This window comes from Cupressus sempervirens, chromosome 9 (assembly GCF_028749045.1).
Source record: "Cupressus sempervirens isolate cs-2001-9-10 chromosome 9, ASM2874904v1, whole genome shotgun sequence".
Lineage (NCBI taxonomy): Eukaryota > Viridiplantae > Streptophyta > Pinopsida > Cupressales > Cupressaceae > Cupressus > Cupressus sempervirens.
The window spans coordinates 307,401,394-307,422,290 of record NC_143126.1 but is presented as its reverse complement, the minus strand read 5'-3'; the positions used below and the strand labels follow the sequence as shown (position 1 = coordinate 307,422,290).

At 33.5% G+C, this 20,897-nt stretch overlaps 1 pseudogene; it reads right to left on the bottom strand.

Moving 5' to 3' along the window:
* Nucleotides 1-7,504: 7,504 nt before the first annotated feature.
* On the bottom strand, nucleotides 7,505-19,170 carry LOC149538621 (putative formamidase C869.04 pseudogene; annotated as a pseudogene).
* Between the last annotated feature and the right edge of the window lie 1,727 nt (nucleotides 19,171-20,897).

The window sequence follows — 20,897 nt, the reverse complement described above, 5'->3', positions numbered from 1 at the left end:
GAAAAATGCTTGAGACAAGGAATCTATTATAGGCTTGAGGGAGACTTTGAGGAGGTGGCATCTATGTGGCATCCACATAGGTGCCACAAGGGAGACACATGGGCTAAGAGGAAAAGCCATGCAAAGTTCAACATAAGTCTTTTTGTGATTAAGATGCCTCAAGGTATGCTCACACATGTGTGAGCAACCTTAGAGAAAGGAATGAGGGACAAGGGTGTAAGAGGCTTTTGGAGGAATTAATGAATGGGGGGATTTCTTGGGATTTGAGTTGCTCACACATGTGTGAGCAACCACTTAGGGGCTAAAAGGTGTTTAAGAGGGTATTTAGGATAATAAAGTGGGATTAACTAGTGGGTAAGCTTAGAAGGATGAGAGTGATGGGTGGTAGGCTAGGTTTTAGGTGGGATTAAATAAGATTTAATTTGATCATAGGATTATAGAATTTAATAAAGTGGAGGGAAATTAAATAAATTGAAATTTATTTAAAAGGGGATTTATGGAGCACTATGTATTAAATAAATTTAACACATTGGAATAAGTTTATTTAGACCAACACCAACTTTTCCAACATCTTCTTTCACCTTTCGTCTTGTGTTAGAACCTCCTTTCGATGTTCCAAATATTTCTTCATTATTGGTCCCATTATTTCTCCCTCCATTCTTCTTAGAGAATGAGTGAGTCCATTCATTTAGTGTTTCTTCATCAGGATTTAGAATCTCCTCTGACTAGACCACAATTTGTGATTCATTCATTTATATCAAAGCTTGGGATTTCCTCCCATTCTCACTAGGTGAGATATGGATTTCATGGCTTTGAAGTTTACACTTCTAGTAATTAACATTACTCTTAGGTCCATTAACATCATCTATAGCTTTTAAATTAATATTGACCTCACTTTCCTCAATTACTAGTTTTATGGGGTTGTTTTCCTTCATTTACCCTTCCTCATGATGTTGTTCATTCTCTTGACTCATCTATTCTACTGCTAGATCCTTCTCTTGAGTCACTTGTTCTAATGTTAAATCTCTCCCTTGGATCAATTCTTCTATCATTTTTTCCATCACTTTAACATCTTCCTTAGGTTGTTTTTTCTACCATATTTTGTCCTCTTCCTTTCTCTTTGTTTTGAGTTTTTCATTAGCCAATCTTTGAGGACACTATTTTTCCTAGTGGCTTGCTTTTTTTCCATAAAAATAGGAAAATGAGATGGTTTCATAATTAAATTCTTGTGCCTATTTTCAAAGTTTCAAGTGAAAGAAAATAACTTGAGGCAGTTCTGAGTCTTCTTCAATGTTGACACATATTCTTGCATAAACTCTTCTAGATCTAGAGGTTGTCATTAGGTCAATAGATAAAAGTTCCCCAAATGAGCTCACCACCCCTTTAAAGATGTCCTCATTCCAATATTCTAATGGGAGGCCTGGGAGTCTAACCCATACAAGGACAGAAGAAAAGATGGATTTATTCATATCCATGTTGGTAGACCATTTAACTAAAGCAAGAGATACTTTTCCCATCATCTAAGGTCGCCCACAGAGAACATTTGATAAATATTCCTCATTTGTAAACTCAAAGGAGAAGAAACCCTTGGTCATAACTACTATTTAAACTTGAATATTTAAAGACCACTTTCTCTTAGTAAAGTTTCTCACAACACCAATATTAGGTCTAGATCTAGCAAACTTACCCACTAGGGTTAGTTCCATAATTTTAACTGAATGATCTATCAATGAATCATGAATTTTAATGACATATATGCATTTAGAAGAGTTAAAGATATTGTTAACCTCAAAAAAGGTTGATTTACTTGAAGGTTTAACCCCGAACAATGAGCTCCACTTGGTACCACCTAGGTTAATCTTTGGATTATGTAACAACACATTCTTCGTAGGACTTTTCAACCCTAAGGATTCAACCAAAATATTCCCTATCACAACCCCCATGTTTCCTTGCCAGTTCAAGTTGGTGCTAATCATGTGCTCTATGGACACTAGAAGATTGCCAGAATCCCCATGACACAAGCTTTGATACTTACCATTGATTCCATCTACTACAGGGCCCACATCTAGGCCAGGATCTAAGCCAACCCCATTCCCACAAAAACCAAACCCACAAAAAATGCCTCTTCCTCGCCTCACTCCTCTCTCACTCTTATTACTTGCATATGTTTCTTACAAAGGCTTCAAGGTATATCAAATGGATGTCAAATCTGCATTTTTTTATGGAATCTTGGAAGAAGAAGTCTAGACTGAACAACCTAAAGGATTTGTTGATCCTAGGAAGAAGAAAATGGTATGTACATTGCACAAAGAATTGTATGGTTTGAAAAAAAAAACTCCTAGAGCATGGTATGAAAGGTTACACACATATTTGGTAAAAATTGGTTTTGCAATAACAAATGATAATAGCAATATGTACTTGAAGAGTAAATCTGTGAATAAGATATTGTTAGCTAAAGTTTTTGTTGATGATATCATATTTGGAGGACATGATGTATTGTGCAAATCATTTTCTAATTACATGAAGAAAGAATTTGAGATGTCAATGTTTAGAGAGATAAAATTCTTTGCTGGTTTGCAAGTCTATCAAATGAAAGGAGGTATATACATTACAAAATCAAAGTATTTGAAGGAGATATTGAAGACCTTTGGAATGGAATATTTGGCACTAGTTGGAGCAACTATGGCTACTAGACATAAAATTTGAAAGAATGATGATTTTTTTGAAGTAAATCAGACATTGTACATGTCAATGATTGGAAAATTGCATTATGTTTTTCATAACATACCTGACATTGCATTAGTTGTTCGTATTATTGCAAGATTTTTTGCTAATCCTAAGGAGAATCACGTGATGGATGTGAAAAGGATATTGAGATATCTGAAAGGTACATAAGACTGTGGTTTATGGTAAAAGAAAAATGACAAGTTTGAGCTAAAAGTTCACAAAGATATTGATTGGACTAGTAACATTGATGATAGAAAGAGTACAAGTGGATGTGTTTTATTCTTGGAAAGAGATTAATTTCATGGACAAGCAAGAAGCAAAATTGTATTTGTCAATCCACAATAGAAGCTAAATATGTTGTTGCAGCAGTTAATTGTTCAAATATTGTTTGGATCAAGCAATTGTTGGAAGGTACAAAGGAAGAGATTATTGAACTTGTGGTGATATATTGTGATAACACAAGTGTTATAGACATGTCCAAGAATCCTGTGATGCACACAAAAACTAAGCATATTTCAATTAAGTATCATTACTTGAGGGAATTAGTGTAAGCCAAAGAAGTGAGATTGAAATACGTAAACACAAAGGAACATATCACTGACATATTCACTAAGGAATTACCTAAGGATGCATTTATGTATCTAAGAGGTAACTTAGGGGTCATTCTCCTATCTGAAGCAAACTAAGAAGAGATGCAAGATTATATCAATTGTTATGACTAGAATATCTTATAGATTAATGCATGAGGTCACACTTTAGGAGTTGCCTAAAGTTGTGAAAAGAAGGACAAGAATATGAGTTGATACAGTCTAGGACATAGATGAAAGAATGGGTGATGTTTCAAAGATTGGTCAGTACAAAAGTGGTAAAGAAAGAGATGTGCACGTGGTGTATATAAGTGGATGATGTATTTGGCATTGTTGTCAAAGAGGGAGAAGTATGATAGTTACCATCCCATCTATGAAATAATATTAGGGATATATGTGTTAAGCTGCCATCTAGTTATAAATCAAGAGGGAGAATATGAATATATGAAGATGTGTGAGGAAGAAGATATGTGCTAAGTTACTATCATGGAGATATGTAAAAGAGAGAGCTAATACAATTGGCACTATAATGAAGAATCATAATTGGTATCATAGAGGGAGAAGTGTAAAGAACCAATGAAGATAACATATCAAAGTTTGTATGGATGAGAATCAGAATGAAAATAAGGATATTAATGAAGATCTAATACAGATCATAGAGGGTGTTGACAGGGAAAATCTAGAGAAAGATTTTGTCATTGCATGGATACTAAAGGTGTTTTCATCAATGCCAAAGAGGGAGATTGTTGGAAACTACAATTGGAAATATTATTATGTTGTTATTGATGTCAAACCTTACTAGTAATACATTAGCTAACAATATAGAGTGCCATACCAATTGATTGATGAAGAGGATTTGAAAAGAAGAGATAGCTAGGGAAGCTAGAAAAGTTGTTGAGAAAAGAGGAGTAAGTATGATGGACTTACAATGGGAACTTAATGAGTTAGTATTTGACAAGATAATGTGTTGTTTCATATTTGTGTGAAATACGGAAGAGATGAGAAAATAACTAAGCTTAACCAAGTATGAATTTACTAGGTTAATGAAGTAGTTGAAGTAGAAGATTAAGGAGCTTAATAATAGCCAAGCAGAACAATGTTAGTAGAGTGATGGTAATGGTCGAGTGAAGTGAAGAGAAAACTCAAGTAGCAACCAAGTATGGTGAAGGTCGAGTGAGCCAATGTAAGATGAGAAAGATAGATCAATAGAGACCGAGCTACCTAGTGATGACCGAGTTGAAGAACATAGTGATGATCGAGTGTCAACATTTTTATAGTTTGTGAAAGAATTAAGATTTGAGGCTGACACAATTGAATTTACAAATTGATAAAAATGCATAAATGATAAGGATCAATAAGCTAGCATATTTAATGCATAAAATGTGTTTGTTAAGAAAACTATGGTGGGGATTTATTGAGATTTTTCTATAAAATTCAAGAAAGGAGAAGTAGGACAAATCAATGAATATGATCAAACCCTAAGATCTGTGGTTATGTTTAAGTGAAAAAAGATCAAACCCATTTATTTAAGGAGGTACAAGATGTTTTATGGTTGTTAATTGGAAAATTTGTGAAGGACAAGTGAAGAATAGAGTTGTTGAGGAAAAGTGAGAAGTTGGTGAAGAGTGATTGCTTGAAGGGTTGCTAAGCAGATCAAAGATTGAGAATGTGATGAAGTCTAGTGAATAAACTAGGAATGAGAAAAATAGATATTGGAATTTTCATAGTGAGTTGTATTTTATTAGATCAAACCTAGCTGTTACTTTCTTACCATTGTGGCAATAAAATCCTCTAATCAAGGTTGACCTAACAGTCATATTGTAAATCCTTTAATCAAGGCATCATTCTAATGGAATGATCTAAAGATCTCTAACAAGGTCACTTCTAAAAGGGTGATTAAACCCTTTAAAACGCCACACCTAACAATATATTTTGTAACCTTTAATAGGGTTGGCTCTTAACTGAGCTCACTTCAAAAGAGTGAAAAGTGGCAGCATGTTACTTGGCAATTTTTACCTAATTGGGTTTCTACGTCAAATACTGGTGTCATACTTGTGTGAATGTTGTTTTCATGTTTCATGCTATTTACTATTATATATTTATGTTATTCAACATATAATAAATAGAGAGTTAAGTGTTGGATGAATAAGTTAAGTTGCTGAAGAATTGTTACATTGATCAAGTGGATTTATGAGTTTGAATAAGTTGTTTGAAGTTGTTAAAAGTTGGATTGGTATATCTAGACCTAATGGTAACAGATTCACTCCCCTCTCAATTATTCTAATCATTCTTACAATTACATTACACATTATGTTATAATTATTCATGCAAAATAATTTCCAACGCTCAATCATTGTGACAGTGAACATATGACACACTACACTTTAGTGACCATCACAAAATGATAAAAAGATTATGCTACCTCAAATATATCACCAAAAAAATGCCTTTAATTAAAATCCAAGCCTGCTGAATAAGCTTCAACCTCATTGAAAAGATACAACTAAAATACTAGTACTCAGTTCTCTACACACTTGTCTATAACCAGTGTTCAACAAATCTGTCATAACTCAAATGAAACTTTGAATTACTTTTTAGATGCTTAGCTACATCATAGAGACATATCTAGAAACCTGCTCCTAATTCTATTAAGTACCAAAATTTGTACCCAGTTCAATAATTTTGACTTAACATGGGAATCAATTCTTCATGGGACATGTAATTGAATTGAGACCTTCAGATTCTAGGCCAGCTCCTATTGGGTATTCAGTGAAATCTCTATGAACTTAATTTAAACTTGTAGGGAAAAGGAAAGAAATTGCTGAAAGTAAACCTAAAACCTCTAGCCTAAATTAATAAAAAGGTGATACACCAAAAGTGATGATGGAAATTTAGATACACTTGATGGAGAGGATTACACAACTATTTGAAGTGCAAGCAAAACACATCTTCCTATAAAGATTTGCATAAATAATTTATAATAAGGTTTTGAAAAGTAAATAAACAAAAGGAGGACTACGCATAGATGCCTCTCTTTAACTAATTTCACTTTTAAAAAACACAAATTATAACCTACAAATAAACTTACTCTCCTACAATTAGGTGCTGGAATGAGACATAATGACAAGGAATAATGGAATGTCACAAGTTATTCTATCAAATCACTCAAATACACACATAGAAAATTAGGAAGAAAGAAGACTTAACAGTTAACACAAAATTATAGCATAATCACACTTGTTGTCACTTGTATTGTATCTCCAAAAATGAATTACAAATTTTGCAAATATAGTCCAGGACTCAAAGAAGTAGTCACAAAAACCCTATGCATAAATTCAGAACTCCTCCAAAAATGAGTTGCAAAACTCATTAAGTACAAACCTAACATTAGGGGAAAATGCAGAAAGAAAGCCCAAAAAGGACTTAGAAACTTCCAAAAATGAAGTCTCCTCCCTCATTTGACTCCACTAACTCATAATGAACCCCATGATTCACTCAAAACTGCCCCAAAAATGCTCTAACAGGTCACAAAGACACTTAAACTACCAAGATGAAGTTAAATTTGACCCCAAAAGCCCTATATTCCCTCCAGATGTTTCCAAAATATCTCTCCCATAAAGACCATGACATGAATATAAAATGACTCATCTGATTCTCTTTTGCATTAATGATAGAAAACATTAAGTGATTTATAATTATATCACTTTAATAATTTTCTTGACAATGATATATTATGCAAAAAGAGTTAAATAATCTACACATAGATTTTAAGCAAGGAACCCCCCCCCTTACATAATACAAATATAAATATCTAAAAACACAATGCAAATATAAATATTTGCAAGGGATTAGAAATCCCACACATAAACCCTGTGGACTTCAAAAATTATGTAAATGAAATAGGACACATTATATGTTGTTGAATACCCTAAAAAGTTTTCATTTTCGCATTTGGCATTGTCAGTGAAGAGGAAGAATGAGGGTTTGTAGAGTTTTCCTGGCCGCTATTGAAGAATTCACTAGTCCTCACGTGCAATGCCATGGGCATTTGATAGAATTTTCTTTGTTCTACTGGAGGTAAGGTTTTATTTGATTTCTTGCTACTGTTGGAACCATCAAGTCTACTGGAATTTGGAGCTTTTTGTTAAAATATTTGTCATTTTTGCTATCATTGTGATTTTGTTGGGTTTTTACTTGCTAGAAGTTTTTTGTTGTGCCATTGGCGTAAGGTATTTCTCAAACCTACCTTGTACAATCTCACATTTAAGCTCAATAAATCCACTCATTTCAATAGCCCCACAAAAAAAGAGTTAGCCATCACCTTGGGAGAAATGCATGTCATCCATACTAAGATTTGCACCATCTACAAATATAGGAAAGTATATCTTTGATCCCCTGCTGAGATTTTTTATGTCACAACTGCCACCATTTTCTCTACCTGGAATAGTTCTTGCAGCCTTAGTAGAAATTCTTTCCCATTCTAATGTGTGCATTTTTACCAATCCATAGAGGGTAACATTTGCCTTGGGTAAATTTGCTAGAGGTTGTGTGTGAAGAACACTACATAACTTGATTGATTTTGTATCATATTTTTCCAGGGTTTCCTCCCTTGCATTCCATATGTCAAGTAATTCTTTCGATGGTGCTATCCCAATGAGGCCAAGATGAGTTAAACTTGGGAACTGAACACCTAGAATATGTGGAGACTTTGCATATATTCCATCGAAGTGCCAAATAACTTTAGTTGTAGATGGAAAATGATCAGTTAAGAAACCACCACCATTGTTTATATGATTTGAGCCTCTTCCTTTCAATGACAATTTGAAACCCTTCATATCATTGGAATAATGAACTTGAGGATTTTTGTGTTGTTTGGTTTTGACTGAAAACTTTATATTATGACAACCCAAATGGGATTTTCTTTGCAGATTTAATGGTTAAACTCGCTAGAAAATATGAGTTTTTAATCACATTTATAGGGTTGATTCTAACAACATTCATAGTCCACACTAAATGCAATCCTGAGGTTAAGTATTCATTCATAAGGCTTTTCTCAGTAGTTCCAGCATGATTCCTAATTGGTTGCTAACCATTAGCCAATCTTAGAAATGTGTTTTTCGTACATTTAAATCCTTTAGCTTGGTAAATGATTCTTTAAACTTGTTGCTGAATGTAACCTTCTAAACTATGATGTTGAATAAGATGGAATCCTTCATTAATAAATCTTCAAGTTGGTCCATTTCAGCCTTAAGATTTCTTATTACTTTCACCATTTCACTATCTATATTCGGATCTAGGAAACATTTCCTCTCAATTGCATTCTTTGCTATCTATTTTTATATAAATTCAGTTTTAACAAGCATGGAGCATTTTGTTGGTTCTCACAATGGAAACTATGATGACATCCTTTTCACCACTTCGAAAGCCATTCATAGATTTGACCTCTAATTGGAAATGAAGTTTGTTTCTAGCTACCAAACATTGGAGAGGTTTGTAATACATTTGAAGCCAACTTTCTCTCACCCCCTTGTCACAATAGCAAATGAATTACCCCCCTTTTTTCCTCTTAGATTTCCTACAGGAAGAGCTAAATCATGAACAAATGGAGGGTTACAATTCTGATTTGTGTTTGTCTTACCATTTGTGCTGTAGCTGTCCATATTTTAAAATACATCTGCATCTGCATCTTGAGGTTTTTTGAAGACATTTTCTTGTAGCATGCTTTACATTTGCAATGAAAACTCCTTAACTTTCAGCATTGCTTGAAGTATTTCTTGTTGGTTATCTTTCATGCTTTCTTGTAGTAAGCTATGCATTTTCAATTTGCAATGTCAATCATTATTTATTTGCTGTAGCCTTTTGTGTATCCTGTAGCATATCATCCTATAACATATCATCTATGAGGTTCGAGCATGGGCTTGTGACACCCATTAATAACTTTTATTTCTGTTTCTTTGAAAGGCTTACTGCAAAATATCTTTCAACATTGCATTAAATATAGCTTACTTTCTTTTGTAATGAAATACATTAACAGATAGATTATGTGTAGTAGTAGAGACATCTAGTCATTGCTTAGATCCTTCGGGATCTAATACCATTTCTCTTTCATTTTTTGCAGCTATTGAAGAATGCAAAGCTTAGAGTTGGATGATGAACACACCAAGGATTTTATAACCAGTCAAAGCAAAAGGCAATGATTGGTTATCTCTAACCTCATTTCTTTCTTTCAAACATATTTATCTGTTTGTGTATTCCTTTATGAAAGAAAATTAGTAAATTCAATTATACTCATGGCTTGTGTGAGATCTTTTCCTTTCAGCATATCAATTCATTTCATTTTTTTAAAACATTAGTTGTATATTTGAAATGAATAATACAAAGACATTTCTATTTTTTGTGAAATGAATGGCATTTATGTACTTTCCTTGTATGAATACTTAAATTTTATAGTTGTGCAAAATTTCAGTAACAAATCCTATGGAACAAAACTCTGCATCTTCTGATAGTACTGGCCAAAACTCTCTTTACAACTCTAATTGTTCCAACCAAAAAACCAATACGATGACATCAATGAAAAATCAAGTCATGAATGCAAAACATAAGCACTTAATCACCTGTCCAACATGACAAAAGACTCCTCCAAAGGAATACTATGATAATTCATTCCACTAAGAATATGTGATGAATACCTAATGATAAATACTTCATTATAAATATACAATTCCAAGAAAAATCGGTTGCAAACTAGATAGAAATATTAATGTAAACATGCATATATATGCTATAAAATGCATCAAATATAAGTATCAAATATAAGTAAACAAGTCATCAAGGAAAAATATGAATGTTATAAATTATATTAATTATTATTAAGTCATGATCATTAAGGCATGAAAATATTTGTGAAACAAAGTATCTCTTATTCAAAAGGATGTACGAATATGAAATAATGAGACGTAAAAAAAAGAAAAAGGATATAATGGATCATATGAAAGAAGAAGATAGAAAGAATAACCCAATATATACCCAAAGTGGTAGATCTTTTGTAATAGATAACATTATCAAGCATAAGGTCTAAACTTTTGTGAAGGAAAAAAAATTCATTCAAGTCCATAAAGGATATTAGATGCATTGTAAAAAAAGGGAAGACACATTAAAATCCGTAAGTGGTTTCTTATATAGAAAATATATGTGCTTTCTAGAAAGCATAAGGTTTCAACTCAAGATGTCAATATCATTATGTAAAACCATAAATGAATGTTGAAAAGGATATCATTGTATAAATGAAACATTCAACCAAGGGATAAAATAGATCTTGAAAACAAGGAAGAAATCATTATCCCTTTCCCCTAGTTTAGAGAGCAAGAGAGATTTCTTCCAATTATGATGCTCCTTGTCCACATTATGAAAATCACTTTACATAATGGAAAGCAATATAATAGGAAAAGAATGCTAAGGTATTTATTTGATATGAATAAGATGTATGATATATATATATATATAGTCAAAAGAAGACTTTTATCAACTAGATCTTGAACAAATTTGTTTGAACTCAACACATTATAAAGAGAATGCTTGTTGTTACAATGAAAGAAGTGTGAAATTTTACTAGTTATAGGTTTTTGGTATTTTAGAAAGTTCCTATAATGGAATTTTATTCTAAATATATATTCTAAATATATATTTGGTACTCCAATATATTCTTTTGGTCAAAAATAAGAGTTTGTCAAATGGTGATGTATTATTAGAGGGGGTTAGCAAGAGAATATACAGATGATTCATTGGAGAATATGAGAATGGTAAGAGATTAACACGAGTGATGAAACATAGACCACCTTTAGGATTTTGTTTTATGGGACCCATAAGATAATCAATGTTATTTTCATTAATACCTAATCCTAAACCTTTGTATCCTTGTTGAGTGGTGATATCATATTATATGTTTTAATTACCCTTTAATATATTTTGAGAAGGTGATTCATCTTGAGCTTTCTGAGTGTGTATGCTATAAGTATAAATATATGTAAGAATGTTTACTTTAGGGAGGTAACCTTTCTTATTATCTTTATGTAGTGAGGAATAAGGATTATTATCAAACATTCTCAAAGATAAATCCTCTAAAAAATGTCTAAGAATCACAAAAATTATCTATCATGAGATCACAAGGAGATATATCTTGAGTGAGTAGAATAGGGTTAGGAGGATTATGATTACCATTAGGTTCATTAACAAAGATTATTATGCTATCTATATATTGCATGCATATTTTTAAAATTTGAAGAAGAAAAATACATGAAATATTGATATTAGTCTTGAAATATGCATTATAAGGAATAGTTATATTAGTTTATTTCATTATGTCATTTGCAAGAATACCATGGAAGAATACAAACATAATAAAATTAAATAATCTATACTTCACTCCATGTGTTTGATAAAGATAACTAATAAGAAATGTACTCACATAAGTGGTTGTACACCAATCCAATTTAGAGAGTTCCATGTTAACAAACACACAACCGAAACTCAAAATATGAATGTGATAAGGATAAGATATAACATGATACAAGAGAAGATAAATGTAACACCAACATGTAATTCCCACAAAATATACACAATAAATAATATTATATAAAAATATTTGAGCTAACCAAAATATAATGCAAGAAATGGTGATTAATGTTAAGAGTAGCTAGATTCAAAATCCTACATACATTAGAATAAAAAACCTCCAACAAAGTGAATCTAATTATCACAACCAAAAGAGTAAGGGTGCCAATTTGAGATATACACAATGTAGGGTTTTAAATTCCTTATGTAGAAATGATAAGGAGATGTAAATCTGATCTATGAAAGTAAGTGCAAAAGATTGAGATTAAAAGAGGAAAAGTGAACCACAAACCTAGATTTGACTTCCACTAGAATGTTGAAATCAAGTATAACTTAGAATATTTGACTTTGATGGTGTGGTTTTCATCCAAAAAATGCAATATGAGGTCAGCTTGGTCAACCTAGTATTGGATAGGAGTTGCAAAATTCATCCTAGTCATTGTGGGTCCAAATCTTATTTTTGAGGGACTACAACTATAGCTAAAGCTCATGAATCCAGATCTACAACTCTGTAACCTATTCCTACACACATAAAATAAGGGGAAGAAGGTTTATGGGAAGGGTATGCCTTATTCAAACCCCTATTTAGGAATCAACCTTGAAATGTAATAAATATAATGGAAAGAGTATTTGCATGCAATAAATATTAGATCTAACTAATGACTATATAATACCATGTACATGTAGTAATCTCTTAAAATGTGATCAAGTATGTTCATGCGATAGCTTTGACTCAACACAAAAATCAAAAGGAGATCATTTAAGAAAAACTCCATGTAGTATAGGTTATAATTCACCACTTGCATGCCATTGATCCATGGTCTTCCTAGAAAAATGATGCAAGCAAGAAGGATATAATACTTGAAAGACCACATATGTATCCACAAGTCCAACTTGAATAGGCAAAACCATAAGACCTTTAGATGATCTTTCTTCTTTGTTATACGATTTGATTGTGATTTTTTGCCTAGGGTCAATAGTGAATTCAGAGAGACCTAATTGCTTGAATAAGTTGAAAGAACATATATTTAACCCCATGCCTCCATCTATTAACACATGTTTGACACAAGTTGGATAAATTTGAACTTCAATATATGAGGCAAGACTGTGTGGATGGTTTAATGACTTGTCTTCTTCTTTAGAGAAAGTAAAGTAATGAGGAGAAACCATGTGACTAACCATAGTGTGGAATTGATCAATATAAATTTTTTTGGGGACACTTCATGCACATATTTTTTTTGCTACGGTTTCCTTGTGTGTAGATGACAATTCTAGCAAGTCAAATATAGAAATTAAGTAGGATTTCTTTGCAATTGATCCACAATATTATAACTTGACTTAGAGGAAGTTGATGCTTTTTTGGAGGAGGTCCCTACTTTCTTCAATGTTGACTACATAGAAGAATTATGACCCTTGAGAATGACCTTTTGCTGAATTCTTGTGACAACATTCAAGTTTTCAACATGTGAAGGTGAGTTGACACCTCTAATAATAATCAAAGGTTTTTGTTCATGTTTGCCTCTAGTGTCATCATTGTAGGATTGTGATCATGTGGAAGAAGAGCCAAACCCTCTTAAGATTACCTTAGGTGGCTCATCAATGTTTGAATCATAGTTATCTTTGTCAGCCTTGGTTTAATCATGTGGATGCTTTCCTCAACAAGTTCAAGCATGTACATGACATTGTTATTGGTTGTATATGTGTAGTTGAATTTGGCATTTCCATCGTTCTTCTTAGATGCTTCGCCTTTCTCATACTCAGGTAGAGGCTTCTTGAAAACTATATGATCCTTGTTTATCATAAATCCATCCACTCTAACCTTTTCGTTGTCAATGAGGTCTTGAATGATGTGTTTCAATCTCATGCAACTTTTAATTTTATGACCCTTCTTCCTATGGTAATCACAATAGTAATCATCATCCAACCACTTGGGTTTTACTTCAACCTCATATGGTCTAGACTTGTCTAGTAATTTGATGATCTTATTTGTAACTACGGTCTTAAGCACCACATCATAAGTGTCTCCCAAAGGTGTGAAGTTACACTTGGCTTTTGATACCCATGAGAGTTTTCCTCTAGAGTCATTAGATTTTCTCAAGTCACTAGCCTTGGAGGACTCCTATTGCTTTGTTGTTTGGATAACACTAGTCAAATTGAGAATAAGTTCCTTAGGTTTCGGTGTATCAAAAATACCATCACTAACCACATTCTTACTATTGTTCCAAGGTTTTTTCTTGATGTTGTAAGAGTTGTTTCCATTATTGGATTTTTCCTTGTTTAATGTGATCTCACCCTTTTCTACCAAAACATCCTCTATGCAAAGACAAATTTATATCATGGCATCAAATGTATCAAAGAGTTGTTTCCTAAGGTCATAATGTAGTTCAAGTATGAAATTATTGAAAAAGATATCAATATTCGCATTCTCAGGAAATTGTCATGGATAGTGTAAGTGTAGTTTCCTCCATCTTTGTAAGAGTATGGCAAGAGGTTATCCTGATATATATATTTTTATCTTGCACAAGTCAAGCATAATAATTGAATGTTGAATGTTGTAAAAGTAATTTTGGACAATCCTTTGTGCAATATCAACAAATGACTTTAGTAAAGGTATAATATTATACTAATCAAGTATGTAGCCAAGAAATTAAGTAATATCTTCAACTAATAATAATCTCTAGCCCACTCATTTTAAACTAAGAGACCAAAAAAGTTAAGTGTAAGCTGCCCTAACCAACTAAGAACATGTTTTAAGCTACCAGATTTAGCAATTATAGTTAGGCGATACTTCACAGTGAACCAAGTGACAAAGAGACAACCAGGTGGTATTACCCCTAAAGCTAAATGATGTTTCAGTACTATACAATATATTAGAAAATAACCAAGTGACAGATAATTAGAAAGCAGATGATACTTCATAGAACTACCAGACAACACTGATTGTATGATACTTTCTACAACTATAGGTGGCACTCTAAATTGTCGTACAATTTTTCACAGAACAACAAGCGACTGAGAAAATTGGTATTGTAAAATGACTTAAATTTTTCCCAAAGACATAAATTTTTTTTTTTTTTTGATAAGTTTTACAATGTTAGACATTTTGACAATATTTTAGCTCAATTATAGCAGAAAATTGCTATTCAAAAAGAAAGTTTTATCATGCAATATGTGACACATAGAGTAGTCTTCAAACAATCAAGAAATGGACAAAGAAAACTTGCATGATATAAAAACTTGTGAGGTCTCAAGAGGAAATCCCTAAAGCTACCATCTTTTGTATGTTCAATAGATTTCTGCGGATCTAGCATAAATTGGAGACACACCAAACAAATTCTACCTAGACATCACAACTTTTACTCAATACCTTTGCCCACAACTTGATGTCCCCTTGCCTCATACAAAGTGATTGCTCACAATAGATATTGAATTTTTCATGGAGTGCTACTAACACATAAAAAGGGACACATATGGCAAGTCAAATTTTTGAGTGACTCATGTAATCCAGTTGGGTCAATCTTGCAAAATAATATTGAGCGACTAAAATAGATTGATCTCTAATTCAAGGTTCTTAGTAAGGGATCCATTGATAGCATCCCCCTTTCATCCAATATAAAACTAGGGCCTTGCAACCACAAGAGTATTCACACTATCAATTTTCCCATGGTCTCAATCCTATGAGTGTCCTCACTAGAATGAATGAAGATACTATGTCTCTTAAAGACTTTAGTCTTTGCCAAGGGCTTTCTGATTATAGTGGGTTGGATTAGCTGAGATTCACTTGTTCCCACGTGGGTTGTTCCTATGAGATTTTCCCTTCGATGATGGGCCATCTAAAGAAAAATAATCTCACAAAGAGATAAACACAAAATGGGTAACACAAGGAGGTCAAGATTTATGATTTTTCCTCAAAGAGGATAAGAGCATACTCTCCTACTCCAAATTATTCTCCCAAACACACCAAAAAAGGTTTAATTAAGGCCCCTAAAGAATGACCTCTCCTCTCACTTTCTTGATCCAAACTAGTGGGTGAAGATTTGTGATTGTCTTGGAAAGAAAAGAGCTTACTCTCCTACCTTCAATATTAACCCTTACCCATGAGTTATTAAGTGCCAAGGAAATGAAATGAAAGCTAAAGAACAAACACAAAGTTTATTTATATCTCCAAAGTAACCTACAAAAGTACTTGTTACCAGTGCAAATCCTTTGTCAAGTGAATCCTACAAAACCACAAGTTAGAGCACAAAATATGTAATCAAAACCTACAAAAACACTTGTTAGGATGTTGTCAAAAACCACAAAACCCAAAGTTTAAGTTAAATGAAAGAAAACTAAGTTACTAAACTCAAAATGTGCAAATTAACAAGTTTTTACAATAGACTATAGTTCACCAGAATATCGTACAATATTCCTCCAAAAGTTGGGCAACACTTTAATCCTAGGTGATAGAGGAACCAAACCAAAATGATAGACTAGGAGACTGGAGGTGATACTTCATAGAAAATGTAGGTGATCATATAGAAATTGTATCATCTTAAAATAGATATACTTTCCTTTTAAGACCTTTTAGCACCCTTTCCATAATGCCTTTCTTGGACCATAGATGTACTTGTGCCCAATGCCTTATTCTCCCTATGCTCTTCCATTTTCTACTGTATTTCTTCTAGTAACTGTCTATTCTTTTTGTGGCACCTTTGACTTGATCTTTGAGACCAAGTTGACTTGGCCAACTCTAGACTAGGTCAACCTAGTCCATGACTATGTCGACCTAGTTGACCTAATCCCTAGTGATTTTGGGGCTTAGGGCCCAAAAGGCCTCAAGGATTTGATTAGTTATTTTGCCTCAAGGAGTTCAAACATTCAAGACAATCACACATTTTCAAACATTCAAGCAAGAAAGAAGATTTCTATCTCGCATTGAAGGATCCTTTGCGAGCATTTCCTCTTGAAGATCTAGCTTATTGTTGGCCATAAAAAAAGGAGACCCAAATTGAAGCATACATTATCTTATACATTGATGCACATTTACATCCATGGAAACATTATGTGATTATGGTAGATCCATTGTAAATTATGCAGATACCCTACATTCCTAATTCAAGTTCTACAACACATTAAAAACAAAATCCTTAATGACAAGGGTTTTAAGAAAGGTGAATCCTAACATTAATCTTGTTTTTGTAATGCCTCACCAGGGAACCCAAAAGAAATTAGCCTATTATGTCACTAAGTTTGCCAAACTTTTTTTTTTTTTTGAAAAGAGTAAAACAACAAGAGATAACATAGGGGAAGCAATAAATCATATAGATAGAAAGAAATACAATAACAATTACACCTCTCAAGGGTTCCATAATGTTGAATCACATACATAAGCTTTATAAAGATTAAATCTAATACAAAAGATCGACAAGGAGAACTAGGTGTTCTCCTTGTCCCCAATGAAAATCATCTCATAGAATGTCAAAGGTTTAAATGCCTCTGACAAGAGACAAAGAATCAAACAAGCCATTGATTCTTTGCAGGCGGATTATTTTATTGCAAGAAACCAAATTATCCCAAAACAATTTTGAGAAAACCATTGCAAGATGGAAAAAATGGAAGGCCTATCATATGCAAGGTTTGGGTGCCTCTAGAGGTTTAGCAGTTCTTTGGAATCCCTTTACAGTTAATTTTCAGCTCTTTTGACAAGAAAGTTGTAGACACTAAAAATTGTCCCAAATGACTTTATTAATTTAATTAATAATGGTCACATTCTTCTACTTATTTAATTAAAATTATTTTAATTAAATAGGTTCATTTTTGGCCTAAGTATTTAAATTTAATTTAAATACTTCCTAGCCTTAATGTGTTAAATTTAATTTAACACACGATTCTCCGTTTATTCTTTTTTTAAAATAAATTTTATTTATTTAAATCCTCCATATCCTATTAATTTCTTCTAGACCTTGATTAAATTAAATTTCATTTAATTTAATCTTTATCCTAATCTATATCCATAAGCCTAAGAGTATGTGTACTCTTATGAGTTGTCATCATAAGGGTTTACATTTCTTTTTAAGCACATGGTGTCTACAACTTGAGAACTTTCTACACACATGTGCCACCTCATCTTTATCCTCCCAACTAAGAATATGGGATAAGGTGCTTAATTGTTAATTCTTATCCTTATCTTTTAGACACCCTCTAGATGTTTCCTGAGAGTCTTTAAATAGAAGCCTTGTCTCGAAGCATTGCATATAGAGGATTATTGGATTACATTGACACGCCATCGCTTTGAGTCTAGAATCACCACATTGAGAGCTTGCATTATAGCTACATTTCCGTATGGAGTTCATAGGTTGCATATTAGTGATTTGATAGTTGGTAAGATTTACATTGTGTATTGCATCTTAGTTTTTTTTGTGCATTCATATTTAGTTTACATTCTAGTTTTAGTTTTCATTCTAATTATAGCTTGCATCCATAGATAGTTTTCATAATTTCATGTTCATTGCATCATAGAGTACCTTTGAGTGTGACTTTCTCCATAGTCATATCTTGAAAGTATTCTTCTTTTCATATAGCCTAGGATCATATTGCACATTCACTTTGCACTCACACTCACATTTGCACTTCCACACAAGGGATTTACTTATTTGTTGTGTTTGTGAGAGCATACCAAACACACCCTCTATCAAAGATACACCAACAATGACTACACATAGTTGCCCTTGTTGAGTATTAGAGGTGGTTGGAATTTTGGTTTGTTGGTTGCTTTTGTGAATTTTTTTAAAAATTAGCTTGATTCCTTAGGCTTCCAGCAATTTGTATATTTTTTTAGCACACATTTTGGCACGCCTAGTGGGACCCACGTCCCTGATCTCACTTCACTAGTCTGCCAATAAAACTTTCTGCAGTTCAGATTAGCGTTTTTTCATCTCTGATGGTCTCAGTGTCGTCTGCGTTGCGCTTCTACGCATATCAGCGACTCTATAGATCAGCGTCTCCAAGAACAAGCGTCTGCGCCACCGCCAAAAAAATCAGGTTCCTTTTTTGCGTCTCCGTCTAATTTGTTCTGTCGTCTAAGTTAGGGTTTTGTCGTTTGCGCTGATTTCTTTTTCGTTTGCACACTGTGATTTGTTGTCTGCGATCTGAAATTGGCATCTCCGCTTTGTATTCTAGCATCTGCGCTCTGCATTTTGACGTCTGTGCTCTGCATTTTGGCATCTGCACTCTGCATTTTGGTGTTTGCGTCTGCGCTCTGCATTTTGGCGTCTGCGCTCTACACTTTGGCGTCTGCACTCTGTACTTTTTCGTCTTCGAGTTTTAGCGTCTTCAAATATTAGCGTCTGCGACTGTTGAGGTTTAAACTAACGGTTAACTATTTCTTGAGCATTTTGTGAGTTTGCAGGTCGAGGATTTATGTTAGAGGATGAACTAGAGTGTAAAAGGTTCGGTCACATTTGAAATTGGAGCGTTTTAAACGAGTACATTTAGTATAGAGCACATTTGGATTTGGGCCTTAAAATGAAATCACATCCAAAGCCTTAAGGAAAATTAACTTCATTTTAGCATTTTCTTTTAGTATTTTATTTTCTGCTATTTAAAGTTGGAAAGAACCTTGTATGCTCTAAACACGCGTGTCTTCAATTAGAGTAGCAAACTTAAATTTTTGTGAATAATGAACAAGTGTCTTTTAAACCCCAAGTACACTTACGTATTCTCTCCCCTCGTGCCTTTGGGCGACCTTGGGTGCACAAGAAATAAGTGGATTTGTTTTTCATTTTATTAGGAGGCCTGCTTGGGGATTTCATCACCCCTTGGGACGACCTCAACTCTAGCGTTTTGGCGGAGTATAAGAATCGGGAGGTGAATTGAAAGACACCTCTCTTAGAAGTGTAAATATTGTCACTCTTGGCTAAGCCCCAAAGAACTTTATACCTTTGGGAAGTGAAGGAGGAGATTTGGGTTACCGTCTCCCCCCGGCTGTGTGGCAGTATTTCCTTTCATCTATAGAATTGGGCCTCACGTACCTAGTGTATATCGAGGATGCCCTTTAGCTAAGCCTTGTACAACCTAGTATCAGCCTTATTAGGATTGTTGTTGTGTTTGGTGTGTTTGTTCAAATAATAAAAAAAAAAACAAAAAAAAAAAAACAAAACAAAACAAAAACTTCAAACAAGCCAAAAAACGAGTGAAATTGTGAGGGAACCTTTGCAGTAAGATAGGTTAGGTGAGGTCTCTTTGACTCACAGTCATCTTTTGGAAGTTTTTGCATTAGAGTCACGTTTTGAGTTTTGGTTGAGTTTTTTTTTGATGTCAAAAGGTTTGAGTCTTGTTTTGTTCTTGCCATGACCAAAAAAGTCAACCAAACCAAGCATAAGAAAGTGAAACTGTCCAAACCACCTGTCTACAAAGAAAGGAAGAGACTAACACACGGTGACAAAAAATTCAGCTACGTGATCAAGGACATTCAAAAAGAGGAAGCTAGGCAAGACCGCTACGATAGGATCACCTATAACGAAAAACTTCAGAACTGGTCTGCTTTTCCAGGTGTAAACCCAAGGTTCTTATTTCCCGTAAACAAAAATTGAATCAACCGTATAAGTGGCCATCATACATTCGTCTTTCTTATTCATTTCCATTTCTTCCATCTTCAAACTTTCTTCTAAAGGAGCTAAAAACCTAAAAACATCTTTTTATCGTGACATTAGACCTTACATCCATAAGCAAACACCTTATCCTAATCACATTCTCTTATTTGGGACCACAAGTCAGTCTCCAAATAGCAAGAAATCCATTTAGTGTCCTATCTTGCCTATAAGATCATATTTGACTATCTTTGGTAAGAGAAAGATACTCAAGTCTTACTTATTTGGGATCACAAGTCAATCTCCAAATAGTAAGCAGTCCACTCAATACCTTACCTTGCTTATTTGGGACCACAAGCCAGTCTCCAAATAGTAAGTGATCCATTTGGTGTCTTATCTTGCC